The sequence below is a fragment of the Balaenoptera acutorostrata genome, chromosome 9 (assembly GCF_949987535.1).
Source record: "Balaenoptera acutorostrata chromosome 9, mBalAcu1.1, whole genome shotgun sequence".
NCBI classification, from domain to species: domain Eukaryota; kingdom Metazoa; phylum Chordata; class Mammalia; order Artiodactyla; family Balaenopteridae; genus Balaenoptera; species Balaenoptera acutorostrata.
Window position 1 is genome coordinate 20,053,001 of NC_080072.1, and position 26,106 is coordinate 20,079,106.

The window sequence follows — 26,106 nt, forward strand, 5'->3', positions numbered from 1 at the left end:
ATTCTGTGTCTGGCTTATCCTTGTTTTCTCAGACTGTCCTTGTCTGTATTTGGAGAGATATTGAGATTCTCTGAAAGACTCCTGGTTGGCTTGCACTGAAAATGTGCATAAACCTTGGAACACAATGGGAAATAGAATGTGGAATTCTCTACCTATGGGTAGCAGATATTTCTTTAGTGTGCCTCCCACTTTCACTCCCAGTAACATAAAAGACAATGAATCCCGGTCACTGGGTTCTTCTCAACTGTGGCTTCTTTACTTTACAGAAACTTGGCAGAAATCACCAAATTCAGTTTTTTCCAAGAGTAAAAGTGGAAGTTGCAGGAGTCTACATTCATTCACTTATACCTTTAATCTCCTACATATATTTTGCACAACTTATTTGTAGGTCTGTTATTAAGCCAGATTGAAAGCACCCTACCAGAAGTCAAATAGTCAATCTCACCAAACCTCAAAAACAGAACAACTTTGGTGCCTGACATAGTTCTTTGGGGTTATTTGTACCTTGAAGGTTTAGAAGAATCTGACTATAAAATCATTAGGCTTGATTTTTGTTTGGATTGGGGGAATCGTAAGGGGTGATAGTGCTCATTGAAGAGTATATCATTTACTTCCAGTTCAGCTTATTTAATGGGCATTAGTTTATTTACATTTCCTATATATTCTTTAGTCAGTTTTGGTATTGAATATTTTTCTTAAAAATTTTCTTTTAGTAAGCTTTCTAATACGTTGGCATAAAATTGTTCACAGTGCTCTACTACAATTTTTAAATATCAATTTTATTTCTAATTATAGCCTGTTGTTTCTCTGAGTTATTTCGAATGTTTCCTCTGCATTTTTTTTTTTCCCCCATGGAAACAGTTTTGCTATTGCTGAAAATCTCTGTGGTCCCTTTGTCCTTGTTGCTGTTTTCTTTCATTTCTGCACTCATCCCAAACTTTTTTTTCCAATTGTTTTTCACATCTTCCTTTTTAAAAAAAATCTAACTTCTTTAGTTAAATGCAAAGCCCACTAATTGCTATATTTTTTCCCTTTTAATATATGTATTTAATTAAAGCTCAAATTGTCATGAAAGGTAGTCTTATCATTGCATCTCCTAAATATTAAAAGTATACTGAACTCACTGTCGTTCAGTTCCAAATATTTTATAATATCAAGTATCATTTCTCTTACTTTACATGAATAATTTAGTTGGTCAAAGTGTTCTATATATGTCAGTTAGGTTAAGTTCATTCATTGGATTCAAATCGTCTATAAACTTGACATTTTGATAAGATGAAATCGTCAGCAGGATTGGAACTAGTTTTAGTTTTGCTGAGAATCTCTATGTTTCCTTTATAGTTCCTGTTCTTATGTTTATTCATTTGTGATATTATCTTGATGTTTTTCTTTAAGTGACTAAGTGAGGTATGTTAAAAATCTTCTGCTATGATTAGGGGATTGCCGGTTTCTCCTTTCAGTTCTGTCATCTGTAGCTTTATATGTTTTGGGGCATGTTACTGACATTAGGTGCATTCAGATTTACAAATGGTATACCTTACAGTTATATACCTACCTTCAGGCTTTGTAGAGATTCCCTCTGCTGCTAGAGTCTTGTCAGCTTCTATTCAGATATGCATCATTTTATTTAGCTCGTCCCACTTGCTAGATTTCCTTCTTCATTTCTTATATCTGACAGTTCCTCCTCAACCTTATCTTTTCTTCATAGCTGTGTATTTGTTGTTGTTGTCTTTCTTAGACTCATGTCCAACATTTCTATTTATTTTGTAATGGCAAGTGTGTCCAGGTTAGTTCAATCTCTTATCAGATCAGGGATCCAAACCTTAATAACTTATCCAAAGTAAGAACTTACATTCTAACTAAATAAATCTGATCTAAGGGATTCTTATTTCAAACAAAACAAAACAAAATAAAAGCTTTATTGCATTCTATTTGTAAGAGATCTATTTTACTAAATTATTTCAGAACTAGCCATTTTTACTACTATTACCAGTACCAGCAACATCTCTACTACTCTTTCTACCTAAAGCAATAACAGCTAATAGTTAATATTTATGCAGTACGTACTCTGTGCTAGCTACATTTTAAACTGCTTTACTTGTATTAACTCCTCACTTTATCCTCACACAAATACTATGAAGTAAATGTTATCATTATTCTCATTTCACAAATCAAGAAACTGAGCAATAGAGGTTAAATAACTTACCCAAGATTTAATTGTTAAATAACAGAAGCAGAATCTGAACCCAGATATTCTGGCTGCAAAGCCCCCTTTCTCATCACAACACCAAGACTGCATTTAGACTCAAGCAAGAGGAGTCCCTGCCCTGGGCCCCATTCTTCAAAAATATCCAAACAGGATTTCTCCAGTCAATTCTCTTTTTACAGACATGGACTTCATGGAACTAAGGGGACGTGCCCACCTAGAGCCCCCAGCCGTCTTCTTGACTTTGACTTACTTAATACCTGGAATTGCCTACCTAGACTCGTTTTCAGTGTCTGCATGGGTCTCTTCCCTTAGTGTGTCCTCCAGAGGGTATGTGTTTGGAGCTCAGACTGGAGGCTCAAATGTCGACACGCATGCACATGAGGTCCCTTATACAAAACCGGACTTAACAGGGGTAGGAAGTTGGGGTGGGGGTGTGTAAGGAGAGGGATGGGCAGCAAGGGCTGCCTTTCCCTATGCTACCTCATGCCAGTACAAAACTCTAAGGCATCTGAGAATTCTAAGTTGGGAAGGAACCATTGAGGCCATTATGCAGATGATAAAATGGCTTTCTTTAACAATATCTTAGCTTTGTTGGTAACTTTGAAATATTCAATTATTTGAAAGTTGGCCTCCATTCATTGGGTAACTGCAAATGCTAAGAGTGAGGCTGTGTAAAACACATACTGCCTATCCTTGGACTCGCCTCTAATATGGGTGCTTCATCATTCTTTCCTTCAACCGGATTTAAAGAGGTGACTCCCGAATATGGATTCCTTTCTTTGCTGCTCTCTGAGAATTCTCTGGTGTCTTTGTGCTTGGGGTTTGGGGTTGGGGTTGTGTATGACAAGAAGGGGTCATAGTTGACACATAGACGATTAACAATCAAACTCAGAAGATTGCTGTTTTACCTGTATGTTGCCTAACATTTAGTAGGCATTCCAAAACGGCATTGTGGATTAGTGAAAAATAATAGCTACTCTTAACTTAGCATTTATCTCATGTCAGAATTAGTGCTTTTTGCTTTCCATAGGTTATCTTATTTAATATTAAAACAAGATTTTTAGGAAAATACCATTATATCCTTTTGCAGATGAGGAAACAACTCAGAAAGTAAACTATCTCAAGGTGACAAAGTCAGTGATTGCCACCTGGATTTGAACAAGGCCATATGACTTTCTAATGAGTGCAGATGACTGTAAAGTTATTTGCTTCTACAAGAATGAATGAATGAAAAAAATACCCATGATTTTCCTTAAAGTCAAGCTTATCCTGAAAACCTAGCTGAACCAGTTGTTGGATGTAGCATAATCATATACCCTGCACATCTTCTTTTGATGTTTTTCTGGGCAGGTGGGACTTGAACAGCTAACTAGAGTACCATAAGCATATGTAAACTTAGATTTTGTTTTAAAACATTAGAAAATAGAAATGAATGAAAGATACTAACATCAGTCTCTTTTATGAAATCAATATATCAGCACATTTGTTATTGAGTTATATGAATTGTGATTATTTGTCATGTTTCTGATTGAAGATACCAGATAGAATATTGTCATTATAAATATAATAACTCAGTTCTTGATTGTATGTTTATGTCAAAAATCCCATTGAGATTTGGAATGCTGATGACACAAATACAATAAAAGAGCCCTTTATTCATTTATATTCAATAAAACAATATTAGAAGATGATACATTCCCTCTTCCTGATGGTTAGCCCTTTGGGTCTCATGATTCTCTATTAAATTTATTATTTGTTGGAATATAATTTGCAAAGATTCAGTCATTAGCATTAGTGACTCTGCTTTGGCTTTCATTATAAAGTATGTGTTTACACTTAAGTGGTGAAAATATATATTTTTGGAATAATCACAGTAAATGGGCACACAGCAACTGTCAGATTTGAAAGAGGGGGTGGTCAAATGTGCAAGAGAGGATAGCATGTATTAACATCAGGCCTTGAGCCCTGTGGGAGTGTCAGTGTCTTCTGGACTTTAAGAATCAGGAGAGAATCACTGCATCTTCACCTCCCTTCACTCTTGCTCTGTGTTATACTCTGCAGGGTCGACAGCATCATGTGGCAAAATGCACGACTGGAGAAAGAGAATTGGGCTCTTGTTAGAGTGGATCCCTAAGACAGATCTACAGCCAAATGAGAAGGGGATAAGAAGAGTTCTAACTATTTATGAGCTTAAGCATAAACTGGTGTTTAAGCAGTATGATGTCACACTAAATGCAGCTCTTTTAATTCTCATATCAAACCAGGATGGTGGGTAGGGGTGGAGGATAGGTGCTATAAACTCTATACTAGAAGTCTGAAGCCACATCTGCCCCCTGTCGGACTCCAAAACTTTGCTCTTCCTTTTATATGAAGAACATATATAAGGAATAGTTAATATTTTTCCCAGCCTAGTATTTACTACAAGGTAAATTCCTTTATTTTAATTATGTGGTTTAGTTTTTAGAGGAAGCACTAGCTCTTTGATTCAGACATATGGAAAGACCACAGTGATTGAGTGCACCTAAGGAAATATCAACTTGTAACCTACTTCTGTCTGAAAAATCTGACTTTATCATCGAATATATCTTAACTTTGCAATTTTCCCTTAACCCAACTGTATTAATATCATAGATATAACTGGTTACAAGGCTAAATGGTAGCTTCCCTATTTCCTTTAGATGTGACATTATTCTCTTTGAAGCATCTTACTTTGTGTAGAAAGTATTCACTTTAAACACTTAGAGATATTTACATGAGTGGAGTCCAACTTGGACCAATCATTAGACTAACCATTTTAAAGAGAAAATACCTGTGGTGGAAGTAGAAAAGAACATGGAGGCTGATGTAAGGTCTAGGTTTTAACACTTGTTAAACAAGTAACTAGCTGTGTGGTCTTGGTCATGTACCTTGTAACTTCACTAAACATCAGCTTGTAAATGTTTAAAATTATGCATTCTAGATAGAGACTTTTAAATTGTCTTGAGGATTATATGGGACCACGCACACACAAATATTCTTTTACACTGTTTTTCTGGCAACTCAGAGGTAGCCAAATAGAGCTTGTTAAAGGAAAACAACAGCAAAAATATTTAAAATGCATAATGGTGGGAGATTATGATTAATTAAAAAGTTAAGTTATTTTTAGATTGTTTTTTCCATCAATTCATTTTAAATACAAGCTGCAATTCAACATTGTTCAATTCGCCAACCTCTCTGGGGGCATCCTGTTTTCCTGGCAGAAGTTCAACAAATTTGGTAGCCTCATGATATATGGATTGTATTTTAACAAAGGGATCAACATCTCATCCAAGTACCTTTGACTCTAGAGGGAAATAACACTTTTAGGTGGAAACCTTCAATAGACTTGGACATCTGCATAATGACTGAACTTAGCATAGGTTTACATAGAACACAGCTCCATTAGAATTTTGATGGCTTGGAAAGGAACAGAAGGTTGTAAATTTCCTAAGGGAGAGTCTCTGGAGGGTGTGAAGACCTGAAACAAAATCAGGCCAATGTGACAGGTGTGTTGTGAATGGCTGAAAAAATAGAAAAACCCATCATCACAGGACAAATGTGTTGCATTTTTCCTAACAAACAGTGACCCATTGCCGCTTGTGTGATACGGTCCTCTCACTTTTTAAGGGTTGCTAATAACTGGTAGGCTTTCTCTTTTCTGCTTGTTGAGAGGTGATATCGTATAAGCCTATTCATTAGACACCTATGACCACATAGAAATACCTTTTCCAATGGAGAAGAGGAAAAATCAGGAAAGGGAGAGGACAAAAATGGGAGAAGAAGGGAGAGTAGAGGAGGGAAGGGAAGACAAGAAGAGTTGGGAAGAGGTGAGTAGCAAAAAAAAAAAGGAAAAGAAAAGAGGAAACTATGGGATCCGCTTGATTTTACGGTTTAGCAGTCGTGAGGATGTAGTCTCAAAAGTTTTTAGAATGTGGGACTATAAGCAGATAAAAGGTAGTTTAATGTGCCCAAGCTTCTGAGATCTGCCCACATTTCCAGCCACACTCTGCAAAGGGGGATAATAAGAAATCATTGCTGTCCTCCTGTTGGTACTGACAGTAGGAACTTATACCTGAATTTGTGAGCAAAAGGTGACTTAAGTGCAACGCTGTCCAGGACAGTGGGTATCTGTAGAGGTCGCGTCGAACTTCATGGGCAGCAGTAGAACATAGGCAAAGGCTTCCCAAAACTTTCACCACCAAAGACTCCTCCAGCATTTTCTTTCTATCCCATGAACCCCATAATTTGAATTTTTTTTTTCTACTGAACAGAGTCCGTGGATTTAATGGCACAGTGTGTTTTTCATATTCTTATTAAGCAGTCTGCTGTCTACTTCTGTTGTCACTCCAGACTGATATTAGAAAACATGGTTGCCTCTGAGTTGGTTTAAATCCAGCCACAAAGACACTTGATCTTTTAGATAGCCCTTATCTTATTGTAAATGTTATTAGTTGCTGCTTCTTTTGAAATACTGAAGATAGTGCCCGGTATTGCTTTCGTAGGAGATTAGTAAACATATAAAATGATAATATTAAAGTGGAAAGGGAAGTGAATTGAGACAGAAAACTTCAGATCATCTGGAGGGAAAAATAATGAGGTAAGAGAGGTTGGAAAGAGACCCTGGGGCTCCCTGCTGGTCTTAAGCAAGTGTTAATTTTCCCCTCTCTTTTCTCCCTGATTCTGACAGATATGTGGCCCATTTTCCTAGCTACTAGTCCCAGATAAGTGGAAAGATGTATGAGAAGGTAAAAGCGATGGATGTTGAATCAGACCCTGCTCCTTGCTGGGTGAGAGATTTAAGAGAATCCCTCTGTTTCCCCGAGCTCTGCTTTTCCAGCTATAAAATAAGGCCATTGGGCTATGTGATCTTGCTATCTCTTTCTATTCTAACGTGCTGTGATTTTTTTTTTTTTAACATCACTTCTCTAAGCCTCATTTTTCTTATCTGTAAAAATGGGAAGAATGTCTACATCACAAGGTGACTTTGAGTATTAAAAGATAGCAATTGGGTATCTTTCCCTATACAAATCTACCTGATTCCTGAATTTAGTTATTAAGAGTTCATAGCATGAGTTCAGATAGTGAGAAGTACCACACTGTTTGAGTCTATTTCAGTTCAGTATTTCATATACTAAGTGGTGAGTTTTCGATAGTGAAGATTTATCAAATGTTTTTTGTTCCTGGATGTCTTTGGAAGCGCCTTACACGTAGGCAACCCTCAATAAAGATTTACTCTGGTCTCCTTGACCTTGAGGATAGAGACAGCCTTGTTCAGCTTTGCACTCCCAGTATGTAGCACCGTGCCAAAGAGTCAGGAATTCCCAGTGGATGTTTGTGACCCTCAGGCAAGTCATGTGATCTTGCTGGGTCTCAGTTTGGCTGTAAAATGTATTCAACAATATCTACCCCCCATAGAGTCTTATAAAAAATAGCAAAAGATCATTTCAAAAAAGGTAAATTCATGACTCTCACACAGATATAAAATGATCAAGTGTAAAATATTTTACATAACTCATTAATCAATGAAAGAACCAGGAGTGTTACAACCGGTTAAGAGAAAAATCCAAAATAAAGACACATTTATAGATCAAGAATATTGAAATTAATGTGCTAAGGAGGTAAAACTAGCTTCTTGCACAGTGAAGAGGGAAGTCAATTGAACCTCTACTAGACAGAATAACATTTGACTTTAGAGAAGAATTATTTTGTACTGCTAATAGCTATTTATATTTTACAGAGTTGTAAATTCTGTAGAATTCTTCCATAGAATCACATAAACAGAAAGGTGTGCTGTAGACAATGTATATAGTTTTCCATTGAAGCACAAAATTTTCCCCACATAAATTAATTAGATAATCATGTAAATTACTTAACTGGTGCCTAGCACACAGTGAATTTCCAATAAATGATTACTTTTAAAAATTGTAACAATGAAATAGACTGTTTTGTAGATACTCAATAAATTGAATCAGAACTGCAACTCTAACAACGCCTTAGTCTATTTCTTAGGTTTGTTATTTGTTGTCTCATGTAATTCAGGGTCCTCCTCCTCTTTTAAAATATAAACTCTACTATGTTTCTTTAACATGTGCCAAGAAGAGTCTGCAAATTGCCGAACAAATTTAAACATTTCTCTCTGCGTTAAATACAATACTATCCTAATGGGAATTCTTACAATAACCCAGAATGACAATAGCAAAACCAAGTTCGAGGCAAACGTAACAATGGATGTTTATTCATATGTTTGTGGAAGGAAGACTCCTCTGCTGTCACTTTTGTTTAAGCAACAGTTCAAAGTGTTGAAAAGGGTAGTCTGTTTTATGGAGTAAAAGGAGAAAATACTGAGGCTGTATCTAATTGGCAAGTGTTCTATTAAGATGGAATTTGGGGAAGTGCGGGAGACTTTCTAATTGATACATTTGACGCCAGTTCTTGGTTGGCTAAAGGGGACAAGTAAGAAATTTGGGGTTCAAAAGAGTAAGGATTGTTTAGTGTGAGAGCAGAGGGTTTTCTGTGGCTATTTCCTAGAACAAGAAGGTGTCCATGGGGTTCTTTGTTCCTGTCATAACGATCCTTCTAGACTGGGAGGAGAGGACCACTATGGCTGATGGTTTCTTAATATAAACCAGTTAATACAAGTGAGAGTTCAAGAAGTAATATGGTTGAGATGTGCATGAAATGATTTTGTTGAATTTAGTTAAAAGAGCCCCATGAATCCAAGGTAGACATTTGAAATTTCAGGCCAAAACAGTTGTGATGGGGGAAATAAAAATCATGTGGTTAAAGAATCTGACCATAATTATATGATACATAATGACATGAAATTTAGTATCAGTTTTTCCTTGGAAGTCACCGTAGCCCAATGTCCAAGCCACTCTTTTTCTTTTGTCTTAAGACAGATTCAATGCAAAAAAAATGTTTTGATATTAATTATTTAAACAAAACAAAACAATAATTGATGGTCCTCTCCCACACCTGAATGATGAAAGAGCAATGAATTCAGCTTAGCTGTTCTTAAAATCTGACCTCCCCAATATGAGTCTTTCCCCTATGATCTGAAAAATGAGGCTAATAAAAACTTGCCAGACAGAGAATTATAGGTAGTAAGTGCTTAGAAAGGTGTTTGTACTAATTGAATAAGATTATATGTATATATATATATATATATATATGCATATATATATATGAGTGTATACATATATAGTAACTAACAAACAAAGCCCCAGGCCCATGGTAACTTCTCAAATGTTAAATTCTTTTCCACCTTCTCAGAGCCTGCAAGAATAAGAAATTTTTAGTGAAATCTATTATATTGAGACTCTAATCAATAAACTTTTATTAAGCCTTTGCCACTCACCTGGGCTTCTACTAGGTGTTCACTGGAGATACAAAACCACATTAACATCCAATATTGTTTTTAAAAGAGAAATTTTTTCTTCCTAAACCTTTCTATTAAACAAATAATAAAATGTTCAAATATTTTTAGTGTGAGTTATGGGCGCTATAATCTAATTGATCCACCAGCATTTATTGAGCATTATATATTCCTAAGTATATCCTTTAATTTTTTTTTTATATAGGAGTTACTGGAAAAGCAGAGATAACCTATGTAGATTAAAAATATGGAAACATCCTGAAACCACTTCGGAGTCTCAGTAAATTGACTGGATTCAAGTTTCACCAACAGGGAAACTGGCCCATGGACAATTTGCTACAGGTAAGTGAGAGGTGTAATTTACTTCGTTAGGATCTTTCAAAGATTCACTGACTGTGGGGTTCTTAATTACATTTCAGATGATTGTAATGTTCGTTCGGTACAGCTGACAGCTTCTCTTCGCTCCCAAACGTACACATGTGTATGCCATCATATGGCTAAACGTCTGGCCATTTCATCTTGTTTATTTGGGTTTCAGTCAATTACAAAAGGAGGAAGCAGGGGGGAAAAGTACCCACCTCATAAAACTTTTACTAGTGGTGATGTATGCGGAGGGGTGCGAGTCAAACTGTTCCTGGGACAGATGTTTCTTTGCACTGCCCGGGGAGTTGAAAGAGCAGCAGATTGGTCTGTCCAGGATTCAGAATGAAACAAGCAGACAAATGGTGATGCCCCCCTCCTTCTTTGAAACTGGGGCAGCAGTTCGGTCATTGATATGGAACAAAGTGTTTAGGAAAGGTAACTGGCTTTTTATTCTCCCTTTGAAAACCTGGTGAGGTTGGAAAGCTTGATGTAGTGACAGCATGAAAATATTTTCTCTTGGGCTATTGCAAAAGCTGAACTTGTCTGAATGAACCACTGGGGAAGAATGAAAGTCTAAGTGACTCATACAAGTGGCAGTTTGTGGGCTGAGGGCACGGGCTGTGGCATGGTCCGTAGCTAAATGTTGTATCATCAACAATCAAGGCTGCTTGAGCCTAGAAATAGGAGCTGTCCAGCTCTGCGAAATGGAAGTAATCTGTTCATTCATCTGTGGCGTTTCACTGTGTTGAGGAGAAAAAAAAGTAAGATCAAGTCATAGTGCTATCAAGCTCCATCTATGGCAAGGGGGACATTTCTACTTGTCATTTTAATTGGCAAGTACTTACTTGAATCATTCCTGCTGTTTTACGGGTGAAGTAGAAATGTTATTAGAACCTGGCACCAGGGCAAGAGGAATTGCTCTTACATTTTCCTGTTAATATTTAGCTCTCTCCGGGTTGCTTGTATAACAGCTGTCTGTCCTGAATTCATAACTGAAGAGCTTTCCTGAAGACAAGTGTTCTTTCTTGCATCAAGTGCATCACATTGTGTAGATTAAGCTAAATAGAAGACATGTTATCTGTCTTCTGGGAAACCACTTTGTTTGGAAAGTCACATAAGAACATAGATATGGAGGTGTTTTCTAGCATGTAAAGTGCTCTCTAAAGATGAGGAGGCGATGATAAGATAAAGATATGGTAGCAGCCCCTCAAGAGGAACATGAATCAACAAAGAGAGAAAAAGACCTGAAGCTCTTGTTTTTTTGTTCATTTGGTTTTTTGTTCTTTTTTAAGTATATGTGATGGTCCCCTTTCTTTGCCTTATATCTTAGTCCTTCTATTTATACAAAAGGGAGGATGTTGTTTTCTTTTACTTCTACTCTTGTGTTTATAGGGAAGAAAGACTCACATGAGTGACTCAAGTGAAAAGAGAATTATTCTGTTAACATGTGTGGGCTGGAACTGAAACAGAATTTGAACAAGAAAAAGAAAAGACAGTTCTAGAACCTTCTTAAATGTCTGTACCATTCTCATAAGCAACAGGGAACTTATCCTTTTTGCAATTCAACTTCTCTCTGAACATATATTCCATTCCTTCCTCTCTCTCCCCCCACCCCCAACTCTTCCTCTCTGTCGGCTTCTGGTTGCTTTTCTTACCCCTCTTTTGTTTGCTTCTCTCATAATTTTGCCTTGCGCATAGCTTCTCATGGCCTCTTTGGCCACCTCCCATGTATTCAGCTTCAAATCTTGCTGCTAATGGCCTGCCTCTGTTGAGTTACACTCAGGAGACAGAAACCACACTGGTTATTTTAAGAGATAAAATGTAAGTTAAGAATTATTTACCAGATATCAGAGAATTAAAAAGGCAAAAAGGGTCACTGATAAGTCATAGAGGTAGAAGTTGCAGGAAGTGGATACTTTGGCTGCAGGAACAACAAGCAAGAGTTTGAGATGATTAGAATTTAGAATATTGGAGGAGGGGCTTTACAGAACTGGAATTTAGGAGTCTTGGGTAGGGGTGTTGCCTGAAAGCTACAGGAACTTTAGAAGCTTGGGAGGGGAGGACTCAACCTTGCTGGGATTATGTCTCTAAGAAGAATTATGCTAGCTAGCTGGTGTAGTGCCCCAGGAGCTTAGATTGGCGACTGCAAAGATCTGGGACTCAGAATTTTGTGAGGAATGGTGTTGAGACAATGTAACAGCCCGACGAATTAGAAGGGAATCCACAGGCAGAGGTGGGACCACATCTCTGAGGAAAGGATACCAGGCAGCTAGTGCTGTTACATCACTTGGAGAGGGGGGCGATTAGGCTGTTTCTAGGTGTGTAGGAAAAAATGCAAAATGGAACCAACTGTTGTGTGGGGTATAGGTCAGGAACAGTTCCCCCTCCAACTTTCCAGTCTCCCTCTAGCTCTCTCTGTTGGCAGAAGTAGGGAATCAGGTGGCAAAGAAGAACTGTGCTTTGCAGAGACCCAGGCTCAGCATTTCAAAGCAAGATAGAGGAGGATGGATTTGAACTGAGAGATAGCAATTTAACAGTGAGCACATAGCTTATCCCTTGTTTATGTGTAAAGGTGTGTGTGTGTGTGTTTAAATTTTCAAAAGCGAGACTATGATTGGCTTGATTCGTCTCTTCACTGAGGTCACAGATTTTGACTTACCTCAGATTTGCCTGACTTTTAGTCCAGTGCCACTCCTGCTTAATTGAGTGGCATCGGATGGTGGATTATAATAGAATGCAATGGAAAAAACATTCCTCTTAGGGCCATAATCTCTTTTTCTGAAAATCAACTAAGGGCATTCATGTGATTGCTATGTAGTACAGATGTAAAATACGTAAATGTGATATTGTTAATGATTGACTTTTTAACTAAGCTTTTTAATTGTGAAACAATTGTACATTAACATGTAGTTTTAAGAAATAACATGGAGAGACCCCATGTCCTCTTCTCCCATCCCCCCGATGATAATATCTTACAAAACTATAGAACAGTAAATAAAACAACCATGATATTGACATTTGTACAAGGAACAGAGATTTTCTGTCACCACAAGGGCCCCTCCTGTTGCCTTTTTATAGCCACACCCACTTCATTCCCATCCCCAACTTCTTCCTTAAGCACGGGCATTTCCATAATTTTGTCATTACAAAAATGTTATGTAAATGGAATCACACAGTATGTAACATTTTGGGACTGGCTTTTTTTCACTCAACCCAATTCTCAGAAGATTCATCCAAGTCATTGGGTGCATCAACAGTCCCTTTATTTTTCCAGCTAGTAGTATTTTATGGTAAAGATATACAACAGTTTATTTCACCATTCACCTTTTGAAGGATGTCTTGATTGTTTCACTTTTAGGCTATTACAAAGTTGCTAGAAGCATTAATGTACAGATTTTTGTGTAAACGTAAGATTTCATTTCATTGCTCCGAAGTGCAGTTGCTAGATTATATGGTGGTTGTATATATAGTGGGTTTTTTCCAGCTTTATTGAGAGTTAATTGACGCATAACATTGTGAAAGTTTAAGGTGTACAGTGTGATGATTTGATACATATACAGGCTGTGAAATGTTTACCATAATAAGGTTAGTTAACATGTGCTTCATCTCAAATAATTACCATTTTGTTACTGTTGTTGTGGTGAAAACATTTAAGAGCTACTCTCCTAGCAACATTTAACTATATAATACAGTGTTGTTAACTATAGTCACCACGCTGTGCCTTAGATTCCCAGAACTTAGTCATCTCGTAACAAAAAGTTTGTACCTTTTGACCAATGTCTATTACTCCCACCTCCCACCCCTGGTAACAATTAATCTACTATCCGTGTCTATGAGTTCGATGTTTTCAGATTCCACATATAAGTGAGATCATACAGTATTTGCCTTTCCCTGTCTGACTTATTTCACTTAGCATAATGCCCTCAAGGTCCACCCATGTTGTTATAAATGGCAGGGTTTCCTTCTTTTTATGACTGAATAAATTTCATATATCTATATATGTTACACATAACATTTTCGTTATCCATTCATTTATTGGTTGACACTTAGGTTGTTTCCATATCTCGGTTACTGTGAATAATGCTGCAATGAACATGGAAGTGCAGATACCTGTTCAAGATAAAGGTTTCATTTCCTTTGTATATACACCTAACAGTGGGATAGGTGGATGATATGGTAGTACTATTTTTCATTTTTTGAGGAACCTCCGTACTGTCTTCCATAGTGGCTGCAGCAATCTACATCCCCACCAACAGTGCACCAGGATTCCCTTTTCTCCACACCGTCACCAGCATTTGTCTTGTTGGTAATAGTCAGTCTGACAGGTATACGATAATATCCATTGTGGTGTTCATTTGCAGAGAAAAAGTTCTGAATTTCGATAAAGTCCAGTTTATCAGATTTTCCCTTTGTGGATCATGCTTTGGTGTCCAGTCTAAGAACTCTTTTCCTAGCCCTAGACCCCAAAGGTTTTCTTCTATGTGTTTTTTTCTAAAAATTTTATAGTCTTTATTATATTTAAGTGCATGACTCATAACCCATCTTGAGTTAATTTTTGTATGAGATGTGAAACTTAAGTCACATTAAAGACATGCTTATGGGCATCCATTTGCTCTTCTTGGTGTTGGCATCTATTGAGGTTTTCATCCATTTGAAACCTGCCTGGTTGTTGGTGTAATGAATAATTTGCAACTGATACTTGGATCTTTTGGGTATTATATTATGAGACTCTATATCTTATTTAAACCTTCACTTTTAGCTGCCTTCTTCTGATATTGCTTCAGCAGGGAAAGGGGGGTAAATTACATCAGGTGGGAGTGGAAATTCATGTTCCTTACTTGGCCTCTGTTGACACATGAGTGGATGGGGCCTCCTCATTACTTCTGAGCGTGGGCAGGAGTTCCAGCTCCCACTAGACATCCACCGATATGTCCCTGGCTGGGAGGAATAGGAGGGTGGTGTAACTGCTACCCATTTGGCCACCACTGACACTATGGGCAGAAGAGTGGCCTCGTTCCTGCTGGGAAGTAGTGAAAGGCCTGACTCTCCATGAGGCAAAATCTGATACATTTCCAGTATGTCAGGGAAGGTCCCCTGTTACTGCTTACTGGAGGTAGAAATCCAGGCTCCCCATGTCACCTCCACTAGCAAAGCAAGGGGTGGAAGGTGACCTTGTTGCTACCTGGCAGACATAAAAGTTCTAGTTTCCTACTTGGCCTTCTCTGATACCACCTTGGTGGGGAGTTTAGGGGACCTTGTCACAACTTGTTGAAGGTGAAAGTCTAGGGCCCCATTAGGGCTTTCCTGGTTTGGGTAAGGATAAAGCAATATGTTTTTGGAGGTGTTCAGCTGGATAAGAGGGGAATGGTCTTAGAGATTTCCCTGTTGTGAAACTGCATTTTCCTTGTCCTTAGGATAGAGAGAAGAGACTTTTGTTGTTTCTTTCTTTTCTTGTCTGTACCTGTCAGCATTTCTGGGTTTCTGGTCTCTTCTACTTCAAGTCTGGGGCATATGAGGCAAAAGGAAAACCCAGGAATTCACCATCATGTCATTACTTGGCTCTAAGCTTCCTTGACAGCCTGTCTCCTACTCTGCACCTTTCAACTTCTTCTTACATATTTCTTTTAACATATAATGTCCAGGGGTTATAACTGTACTTAATGGGGTGAATAGGAAAATGTAAGTCTACTCTATCCTCCTGGAAGTAGAATCCTTTGGAGGCATTTTTGAAGATATTTCGATGGGTCCACTTTTATGGTTAAATTTTAAAAATAATAATTCAGGTAGAACCATACAGCTGTAAAACAAAACAAAACAAAGCAAAGAGACAAACAAAAACACTCAAGCTTTCACTAAGTCTGTTCCCCCGTATTTGGGTAGGAACACATGCAAACCCATCTCAAAGAGATGATTACTTCACACAGTAGAAGCTTACAGATAATTATTGAATGAAGGAATAATCGCTCAATGAATTAATTTGGCACATTGTCTCCTACATGTGAAACACTATTCTAGGCACCAAGGAGGGCAGAGCACATATATATTTATGATATAGACCTAACTATCAAGTTATCTGCAAACCATTAACAGTGCTAAAATGGAAAGGCTACCGTAACTATAATATATAAGGTAGAAAGGTATCTTTCATCTCTTCGGAACAAGGCAGTGTCTTGTTCATCTTTGCTGCTAGTGCCTATTGGAACACATTACTCATCATACATGACTTGCTCTAGGCGTTTAGCAGACGGGGAGCGAGCACTTCAAACTGCTGGGAAATAATCTGTCCTGTATTTTCCAAAAGCTCGGCAGAAGGGGAGTTCCATAACATTACTAAGTAATGTATCCTCACACTTCTGCACATTCCTTTACCAAGTTAGAGAATTCTTTATGTGAACCCTATCCCTGCAAATGAACCGAGGTGCTTATTCTTTTAACTTGGGTAGGAGAAGAGCAGAGATAAGCATCACTCTTCACGCACATACTTTTAAATATTTAAGATCAAGTGCCCCCTCTATCTCATCATACATGCTCTAACTCTAAATACCAACCACCATAGCTTCATGTTTTTATATATATATACATATGATGGCGGTCTGTGAGTGAAGTGTCAATCCCACTCATCCCAGCACACACAAGAAAAAAACAAATAACTAAAATGAATTAAAAAAATAGCAACATATGGTAACAAGATGATTTAACATCACTGTCCTTTAAGACAAGCATGAAATCTATCCTTAAACATAGCCCATGGAGAAGCTCTGAATTTCATCAATTTATTGTAAAGTCTAACAGGCTGGGCATCACATAAACAATGGCTTTTCAGTTACCTAAGAACAGAACTTTATGCACACATATAAAACTCCCTTGGCAGAAAGTCAGAATCACAGCTAACAAACTCTCTAGCATTTCGGTCCTGGACCAGGGGATGCCAGAGGCTTAGGGAAACCAACAAGAGCCCTGATGCTAGGAATCTTGATGGGACAGAAACAGTCATGTTTAATGCACGGCAAGGGGCCGCCTGCGAAAGCAAAAGAGTTCTACTCATCATAGACAGATGAAAAGAGATCTTTCTGACTTATGTCATAGATACTCAGAGGACATAAACTTTGACTTCTGTATTTGATAAAGCAGTGGTAGCCTTAGGGGAGCTTTTTAAATACTGAGTATTTACAGGATCAAGTTTTTAAAAAAGCATCCTGGTTTTTGTTTGGTTGGCTTTATCATAAAAGTCTTGCTCTTTGGATGAAGAGCTCTCTGTGAGTGCCTAGTTCTGTAAAATAAAAGGAAAGAGCAAAGTTTGAAGTGGGGTGGGTTCTACTTTATATGATTTTCGGTGAAGAATAGGGATAACACATTGAACAAGAAAGCTGATATTTTCACGTGGTACACCTTGTTTCTTGGAAATTCATTTTAATAGGTTCCTGAGACAGAAAATTACACTTAGAACTCACACCCTTAAAACTTCCAAGAATTTAGAACATTATGGCAGCATTCTATCTGTCATGTAAACTTTATAGTTGCCACAGAATGAAATGATCAGGGTGCCGTATAGTGTTCAACATAGAAAATAGCCTATATTAGCAGAAAATTGCACTACTCTGTGGGTTTTAAGGTTTACAAAGGGTATTAGATTTAAAAAATTGCCCATGTATTAAGTTATTATTTCTTTTAAAATACATTTTGAAATATCTCTAAAAAATATATTGGCATTATCATAAGGAAAACATGTTTTTATTATTAGAAACTTAGAAACAAAATAACAAGATAACAATTACTTTGTTAAGGAAGAGAGATTAAAGGCATCAAAAAGATGTTTGAGAGTGAGTGGCAGTTACTTCTTATTGCCATCATCCTGAATGTGATTTTGCAGTTTTTCTGAATCTATAATGCAGATTTAGCCAACATTTCTGAGCTAGTTGAGGGCTGAGAGGTGGAGTTAAGAAACCCAGAGAACATCATCAGAGCGATTGCACTCTTGCCATATTCCAGCTTATCAAACATAACTTAAAAGTTTCCAGGTGTATTTGAAGCACTTTTTGAAAGAAAAATCAGCCCATGTCTGTTAAGTCTCTATCCTGCCTGTCAGATAAGTAAAACGATCATATCATTGGCAGTACCTCAATGTTCTCAACTTTTTTTTAAGTGACAAATGTGCTAAATATCATGGGAATTCCTTATGCTCGATTTGTCACATTTTACATCTTAAAGATGTAATATGGAGCTTAAAGCTCCATATTCATGGTGCAAATACAATGAAATATCTCTGCAGTAAAGCAAAATGTTTCACAGTGCACATTTACTGTTCACGAAACCAAACCAGAAACCAGAAATTTCAAAGGCAGTAAAACAGTTTGGGACAAGCATTCTATTCAACTGAATGGTGTGCTTCTATTTCAGAGAGCAACTCCTAAATTGAGTGCCTTGCACAGAGATGGCGCACAGTGGTAACAAATTGTTGAATGAATGATTGTGTTTTTCATACACCTGAAAATAACAAGGTAGAACCAAAGGTGCGCTGTAAAACCAGCTCTCTGAGGGGAAAAAAAAAAAGAAAAGAAAGAGAAAAAAGCTCTGATTTGTAGTGTTTTCTTCTTTCTGGGGTGTAAATACTCCCCCCATGACCCATTTTAATTACCAATGTGGTATCACTGAACACAGAGGTGGGAAAAGATGTCCAGAATGTTGTCTTGCAGGCTGGTACAAGCTGGCTCCAGTCCCCTACTGGTTAAGGCCCCTTGACTTGCATTCATGTGATTTGGCAAAAGAAAATCATGCCACCGATTTCCTGTTGGTTAATTAGCTGACTTGATTTTGATGTGGGCCTTTCACCAGTAATGATAATAAAGTGTTACTTTTTTCCAGGTAGGCTACCTGCAGGAAGAAAAGTTGTAAGAATACCTCCCCAGGAGTTCCCATGCTTTTGATAGCAAATAAAAAGCAAGGAAGGCCTTGAGGATTTTCCTGAAGTTGAAAAAGAAATCTCTTTAACTAGGGCCACCTACTTTGGGGCCTGGGCACTGTTAAGCACGCCTTGAAGAATCCTTATTCTTAGCCAGTCTAAGCTCAAAAACTGAATAGGAAAGCCTTAGGCAAAGCACGCTTTAGCAACATGGTATATTAACTCTTAGAATTTATAAAATCCTTCCAATCCCCCATGATGCTGAACTACTTTTGAAGTCAAGAAATTTAGTGCAATACAGAGTGAAGTAAGTCAGAAAGAGAAAAACAAATACTGTACGCTAACACATATATATGGAATCTAAAAAAAAAAGAAAAAGTTTCTGAAGAACCTAGGGGCAGGACAGGAATAAAGACGCAGACGTAGAGAATGGACCTGAGGATGTGGGAAGGGGGAAGGGTAAGCTGAGATGAAGTGAGAGAGTAGCATTGACATGTATACACTACCAAATGTAAAATAGATAGCTAGTGGGAAGCAGCCACATAGCACAGGGAGATCAGCTTGGTGCCTTGTGACCACCTAGGGGGTGGGATAGGGAGGGTGGGAGGGAGACGCAAGAGGGAGGGGATATGGGGATATATGTATACGTATAGCTAATTCACTTTGTTATACAGCAGAAACTATCACAACAATGTAAAGCAATTATACTACAATAAAGATGTTAAAAAAAATAAAACTAGGTATTTCAGGAAAAAAAAAGAAATTTAGTGCATACAAGAATAAAGAAATCTTGAGGTTGGTTTATGATTAAAACATCATTCATTACAGAACTTTATGGATCAGACTCTGAGCCAGACATTCTCACTTATTTTATATTTTTTATTTAATTCATGTGCCTTTACTCTTTATGGTAAATGTAGAAATTCTTTCATTTAATGAAGATAGAAGAGGGCATCCCCAAAGTTATTAAAAATAATATTTTAATAGCAATAGCAGTTACCATCTGTTAAATGTCAACTATGTCCTAGACAGTTCACATTTACCATATTAGTTAATACCCAGCATTATTTCCATTTTATAGTTGGGGTAAATGAGACTGGGACTGAGAATGTTATGCATGAGGTCATGAACTAATAAATTAAGGAGGAGAAACTGGATCACAAGTCAGTGTTCCTCCAAATTTATTGCTTAACATGTGTTAATTAATTCAGTCATTCCACAAATGTTTATTGAGCACCCACAATGAGTCAGGGACTCTTCTTGGCTTCAGGGATACAGCAGAGAACTACATCAATAGAAATTCTGGCTCTCACCGATCCTCATTTTAGTGGGCAGAGACAGTCAACAAGCAAATAAGCAAAATAGAAGAATATGAAATTAATGTTATGTTGGATGATGATAGGTTCTATAGAAGAATACAAAGTAGGGAAGGAACATGTAGTAAAGGTGTAGGAGTGCCTCGCAATTTTAAACTAATAATCAGGGAAGGCATCACTAAGAAGACGAGAATGACCAGAAGGAAGTGAGACACTGGGGTATGCAAATATCTGGGAGCAAAGAGGAAACATGTGCAGAGGCTTTCAAGTGACAGCAGGCTTAGTGCATTTGAGAAACATCAGGGTTTACGGAGTAGCTAAACAGAAGCAGGCTCGGGAGAAAGTGATGGGAGTCGAGGTCCTAGAAGTGGGAGGTATGGGGGAGGATGCTCAATTCCTTTGGCTTCTGTGGTGAGTGTAGACTGGAGGGAGGTGCAGGTGAAAGAAGAGAGGACAGTCAGCAAGCTGTTGCAATAATCCATGTGAAGGATGATAGTCTCTTGCACCGTGATGGTAGAGGTACAAGTAAGAACTCGTTGGATTCTCAATATATTTTGAGAAGATATGATTTGCGGAATGATTAAAAGTAGGCTGTGAGTGAGAGAGAGATTAAGAATAACTCTAAAGTTTTTGATCTGAATAAACAGAAGCTTCCATTTACGAAGATGGGGAGGACTGTAGAAGGAAAGATTTGGGAAGGAAGAGAAGGAATTTGTTTTTCAAATGTGGTAAGATGGAGGAGATGCAAGAATAAAATAACATTATCTACTAGTATAAGTTTCAATAAGTTAATCTATATAAAAGCACTATAAATGTTAATTAGCTCTTTTTCTTCATTCTATTCTCAGTTGTGTGATATAATTATGTCAAGACTAAGATTTAAAGACTGGCTATAATAGAATTGGTGGACTGTGGGCAAGATTTCATAAACAGAGAAGGGGCAGTTTCTAAACTTGGATTAAAAAATCAGAACAGGCTGATGTGTATTTGTGGGACCAAGTTTCTCAGAGAGAAGTAAGAGTCAAGAGAGATGAAGAAGATGGTATGGTTTGGTCCTGCTGAAGTCATTTTTTTTTTTTTTTTAAGACATGCATGTAAGAGTAGCTTGTATGCTGTAGACTTTTTTTATTTTTTAATATTTATTTATCTATTTATTTTTGGCTGTGTTGGGTCTTCGTTTCTGTACGAGGGCTTTCTCTAGTTGCGGCAAGTGGGGGCCACTCTTCATTGCGGTGCGCGGGCCTCTCACTATCGCGGCCTCTCTTGTTAAGGAGCACAGGCTCCAGACGCGCAGGCTCAGTAGTTGTGGCTCACGGGCCCAGTTGCTCCGCGGCATGTGGGATCTTCCCAGACCAGGGCTCGAACCCGTGTCCCCTGCATTGGCAGGCAGATTCTCAACCACTGCGCCACCAGGGAAGCCCCTTCCTTTATTTTCTGAGATGCCATTCCCCATGTCTTTATACTCATGATTGCCCCGAAGATGATGCAGTTTTCCCAGCTCTAATTTTTCTTGCTCTTCCTGTAAAAAACATTTGGTGCTCCCACCTGATCTTCCCTTGCTTGTGTGCTATATTCCTTGGGCTGAGTGCCTTGGGCTTCTGCCATGCAGGCTACTTCAGCTCTTCCATGAACCTGTTTTCCACAATGAGTAGAGACTGTTGGCAGCTGGCTGTTGAAACAGATGTCCTGCCTGCAGGGAGAGTGCTTCCTTGGGTTCACTTACACAGCATAGCTGAGCAGTGAGTACCAGGCATGGACTAGCGTGCTTTTCCTGGGGGCGGGGTCACTGTAGCCCCTACTAGGTTGCCTCAAGATCTGAGTGGTCAATGTTTTCCTGTTTATCTGACAAGGCAGAGCAGACATACTACACTCTCCTTTTCTCATATCTGCTTTTTACTCATATATGGTTCCTTTTTCCTGAAGTGTCTTCTCCCTACTTCTGCCTTCAGAAACCAGGCTTTTCCTCAATACTAGAGTGACTATCATCTTTATGAAGCTTCTCCTGATTTTCCTCTATTGCATATGAGTTCCTTGAACTGCCATTGCATTTTAGTGGCCATGTCTGATTGTGTCTTAAATATATTACTTTATATGTATTTGTGTATATGTTCTTTCCTTTCTACTTGAAGGTGAGCTCCTTCAGTAAGGCTTAAACAATAAGCATCCCTTAGATCTCCAAAGCCTAAGAATTCCTAGGGTGGCTGAGAAATTTAATGAGGCCCATAGGCCAGGAGCCTGGGGTGTATTAGGAAAGGCTCAAGAAAAATCTTCCTGTAGACAACTAGCTTTAATTATAATTGAGATTTAAATTTATTTTGGTAACATACATTCAGGGTACTAGTGTTCAAGGTTGTGAATTTTATCATGCATCACCAGGGCAAAACCAGTAAGACAAGAAAGAGCTGGTAAATATTAGTAGTCTGTTAAAGTTATTAGTTTGTTTATTTTACTATTGTTTTATTTGGAGGGGTAGGGGTGTTGGGAATATCTTTATAAGACTGCCTTAGGCTACAAGGAAAAGTCTGTGGCCAAAGACAAAAGCTTTTCAATTTGTAGCATTTTGATAATATGTGTTATAATTAGCCATAGACACTCTTCCACCTTTTTTCTTTAAATTGACTAGAGTTAGACCAGGTAAATCTAAAAAGAATAGAATCCAGGTTTTGTTGCTAGCCACAAATATAAAGCAATTGTTTCTAAAACAAACCATGTCTAAATGCTGGCAAAAACATCATAATTTTCAGACTTAGGAGAAAGTTACATGTTACTCCATGTATACAGTACCAATAAAACAAATATTTGACTTGGGTGATTTTTCATAGATCATTTGAGAAAACAGCATAATTATTTATTAAAATCTGTAAACCCTGAAAATAATTTCCTTTCCTATAATGAACTTAAAGATTCTTTGATATATAAATATATGAAGTTGCAGTATTGCCAGTGGTGAGAAATCAAGCTCCTTTCAGTATAAGACATAAACATGAATTCAGTGGCCTTTAGGTTGGAACTACTAGAAATTGGAAATTATGAAATTAGCACTCTGTACTGCTTTCCTACAATTCTCCATCTTTGCTAGTCAGGATTTCTTCATTCTGAAACCTTTCACCTAATACTAATGCTATCATCTGCCTTGAAATCCAGAATCAAACAAACAAACAAAACCATCCAAAACCTGGCAACTAATTGTGAGAAATTGAAGCTCTTCAAAGTGTGACTATGACCTAGCACAATACTCTACCCACAACTGTATACAGGAGGGAAGAGGGGAACATACATTTACAAGTGTCATTTTTTTACCCAACCTTGTACTGTCATTTAGTCCACAAAATGGGCTTTTAATTTAGGAATACCTTTCTTCCTTCCTTCCTCCCTCCCTCCCTCCCTTCCTTCCTTCCTTCCTCTCATTTCCATCAATTTTCTCCTGTAAAATAATCACATAAAGTAAAAATCAGACACTATAGAAGTGCAAATATAAAAAAGTCTAATTTCCCCATAGTTCCATATCCCCATAATAGTGTATGCTATTTGTCTATTTCTGTTAAATATTCTTATCCCCACTTTGTAGAAGAGGTAACTGGAACTCAGAAATGTAACTTGGGGGCTTCCCTGGTGGCGCAGTGGTTGAGAATCTGCCTGCCAATGCAGGGGACACGGGTTCGAGCCCTGGTCTGGGAAGATCCCACATGCCACGGAGCAACTGGGCCCGTGAGCCAAAATTACTGAGCCTGCGTGTCTGGAGCCTGTGCTCCGCAACAAGAGAGGCCACGATGGTGAGAGGCCTGCGCACCGCGATGAAGAGTGGTCCCCACTTGCCGCAACTAGGGAAAGCCCTCGCACAGAAACGAAGACTCAACACAGTCATAAATAAATAAATAAATAAATAAAAGAACGTGAATTTCTTAAAAAAGAAATGTAACTTGGCCAAGCTGTGATTTAAATCAAGGCTTCTTATTGCAAAATCCCTGGCAGGCGTGTGTGTGTGTGTGTGTGTGTGTGTGTGTGTGTGTGTGTGTGTGTGTGTGTGTGTTTCCATTCCTTTCACATTCTATAGACAAAGATGAATTCTCTTTTCTGCTTGATAACATTCTGCAGACCCTATCTGATGATTCATTCGTTTATCCACATATTCATACTACCACTTACTGGATAATAAATCTGAGTAAGAATTAGAAAAATAAAGGACATAAGAAGAGGAAAAAGGAGGTACAGTTGTTGAGAAAAGGGAGTAAAGTAACCTTGGCAAAGATAAAGGGATTGAATTTCAATTAGGAAAGAAGGAGCTGAGTCTGGATTAAAACAAACTCCCATTCTAAGCTCTATGCTCTTAAGTATTGTGCAATGCCTCTTACCTCTGATGTACTGTTCAACTGATACGTTCCCCTGAAGGTTTTCATTACTAAAGTATCTTTATTGCTCAGTCCCTCCAGAGTCACAACCCCCTGGAGGGAAAAGCAGTCCTAGTTAAGTACCACACACTATCCTGGGCATCGGATTCAAAGATAAAAGAGATGAAATCCCTGAGTTTGTGATGTCCAAGTTCAGTAATGAGAAGCCCTCCATGGCACTTATCTGTGAGGCTTTACAACAGCTTCCTCAGGTTATGGAAGAGTTTCAGTTGCTTTTAACAGTATTTAAGGCTACATCTAAAATATAAACCGTGTTCCTGTCTATGCCCCGACTTCCTTATTCCATTCCTGCATTCCTTTCATCTTCATTCTACTTAGTTCATAGCTTGAACAAATTCTGGTGCCTTCAAAATATAGATATGGAGGGGCCAATAGAAAGAGAAGAATGTCTGCATGGAAAACATCAGGGAATAATCCCATCAGTCTTCCTTCTTGACCCCAGCAACACTTCAGAAGCTTTGAGTGAGTTCCCTGGGTCACACATGGTTCTCTTGAGTCAGTGGGCATGTGTGCTTTTGGGGGTGTTCTTTGAACGAATTCAAGAATATGTCTCCAGCGCAAAAGATCAAACGTAATGTTTCACTTTTGAGTCTGGGCCAGCCTTTTCAAAACCAAATGCTGAATTTTGAATTCTTTCTCCAATATGCAGCTATATTTTCCTTGAATACAAATTTATTTAACAAACATTTTTTAAGAGGCATAAGGTGGTAAGGACAGCAGTGTAATTAAAATCAGTAATTCTGGAGTACAGATCTAGGGCTGCCACTTACTATGTAACCTTGGCCAAGTCACTTAACTTCCCTGAACCTCAATTTTCTCTTTGTTGAAATGGTGCTAATAATTACTCCCTCAAGTGGTTGTCACGAACATTAAATAAAACAATATTTGATAAGACACTTCACTGATAGATTTGTGTTAAGTACTAGTTGTGAATTATAATAATATATCACATTCTGTATCTGCCAATAAGATCGTTATAGGGCTCCTGAAACCCAAAGCAATTACATAATGGGGCAAATACACTGCATGCATGACATCATTGGCAAACAATAGAAAACTAATATGGTCAAGTGATTCCATGCTAATTAAGTTACTTTGGACCCCAGACAATACTTCCAGAGTGCGATTTCAGGTAGACGTTTTCCTAACTCCTTTACCAATGCTTCGTTGTTATAGTCTTAAAGTAATACTCATGCAATCCTTTGGGTGTTAGAAAAAAGTCAAGTTGGAGTGAAGGTAGGAGAGAAATGAAGAAAGAGAGCCTAAAAACTTTCTGAAGTTTCCCATATGCAAATACCTCAATGCCGTATTGGGGGAAATAGCAATAGAATAAGAGTTCCCAGGGTAAAGCTATAATTGCCTTTCCCATTTTGCAACCATATGTCTGTCACAATATTGAGCTGCCACATATTGAGATTGCTAGTGTGACATCTTCATAGTTTCAAACTGACTCTAACCCAAAACAGCTCCAGCAATTACTGGGTTACTACCCTTGCTCTGCTCCCCGTCTCCCTGCA

The 26,106-nt window shown here is 38.1% G+C and overlaps 1 long non-coding RNA gene across 1 annotated transcript in view; it reads left to right on the forward strand.

The window, feature by feature from the left end:
* Window positions 1–9,889: 9,889 nt before the first annotated feature.
* The window catches only part of LOC130708793 (uncharacterized), a 297,111-nt gene continuing 280,894 nt past the window's right edge, over window positions 9,890–26,106 (forward strand). Inside the window, exon 1 of the long non-coding RNA XR_009009158.1 lies at window positions 9,890–9,944. This is a non-coding gene — a long non-coding RNA (uncharacterized LOC130708793). The remainder of the gene's footprint in view (window positions 9,945–26,106) is intronic.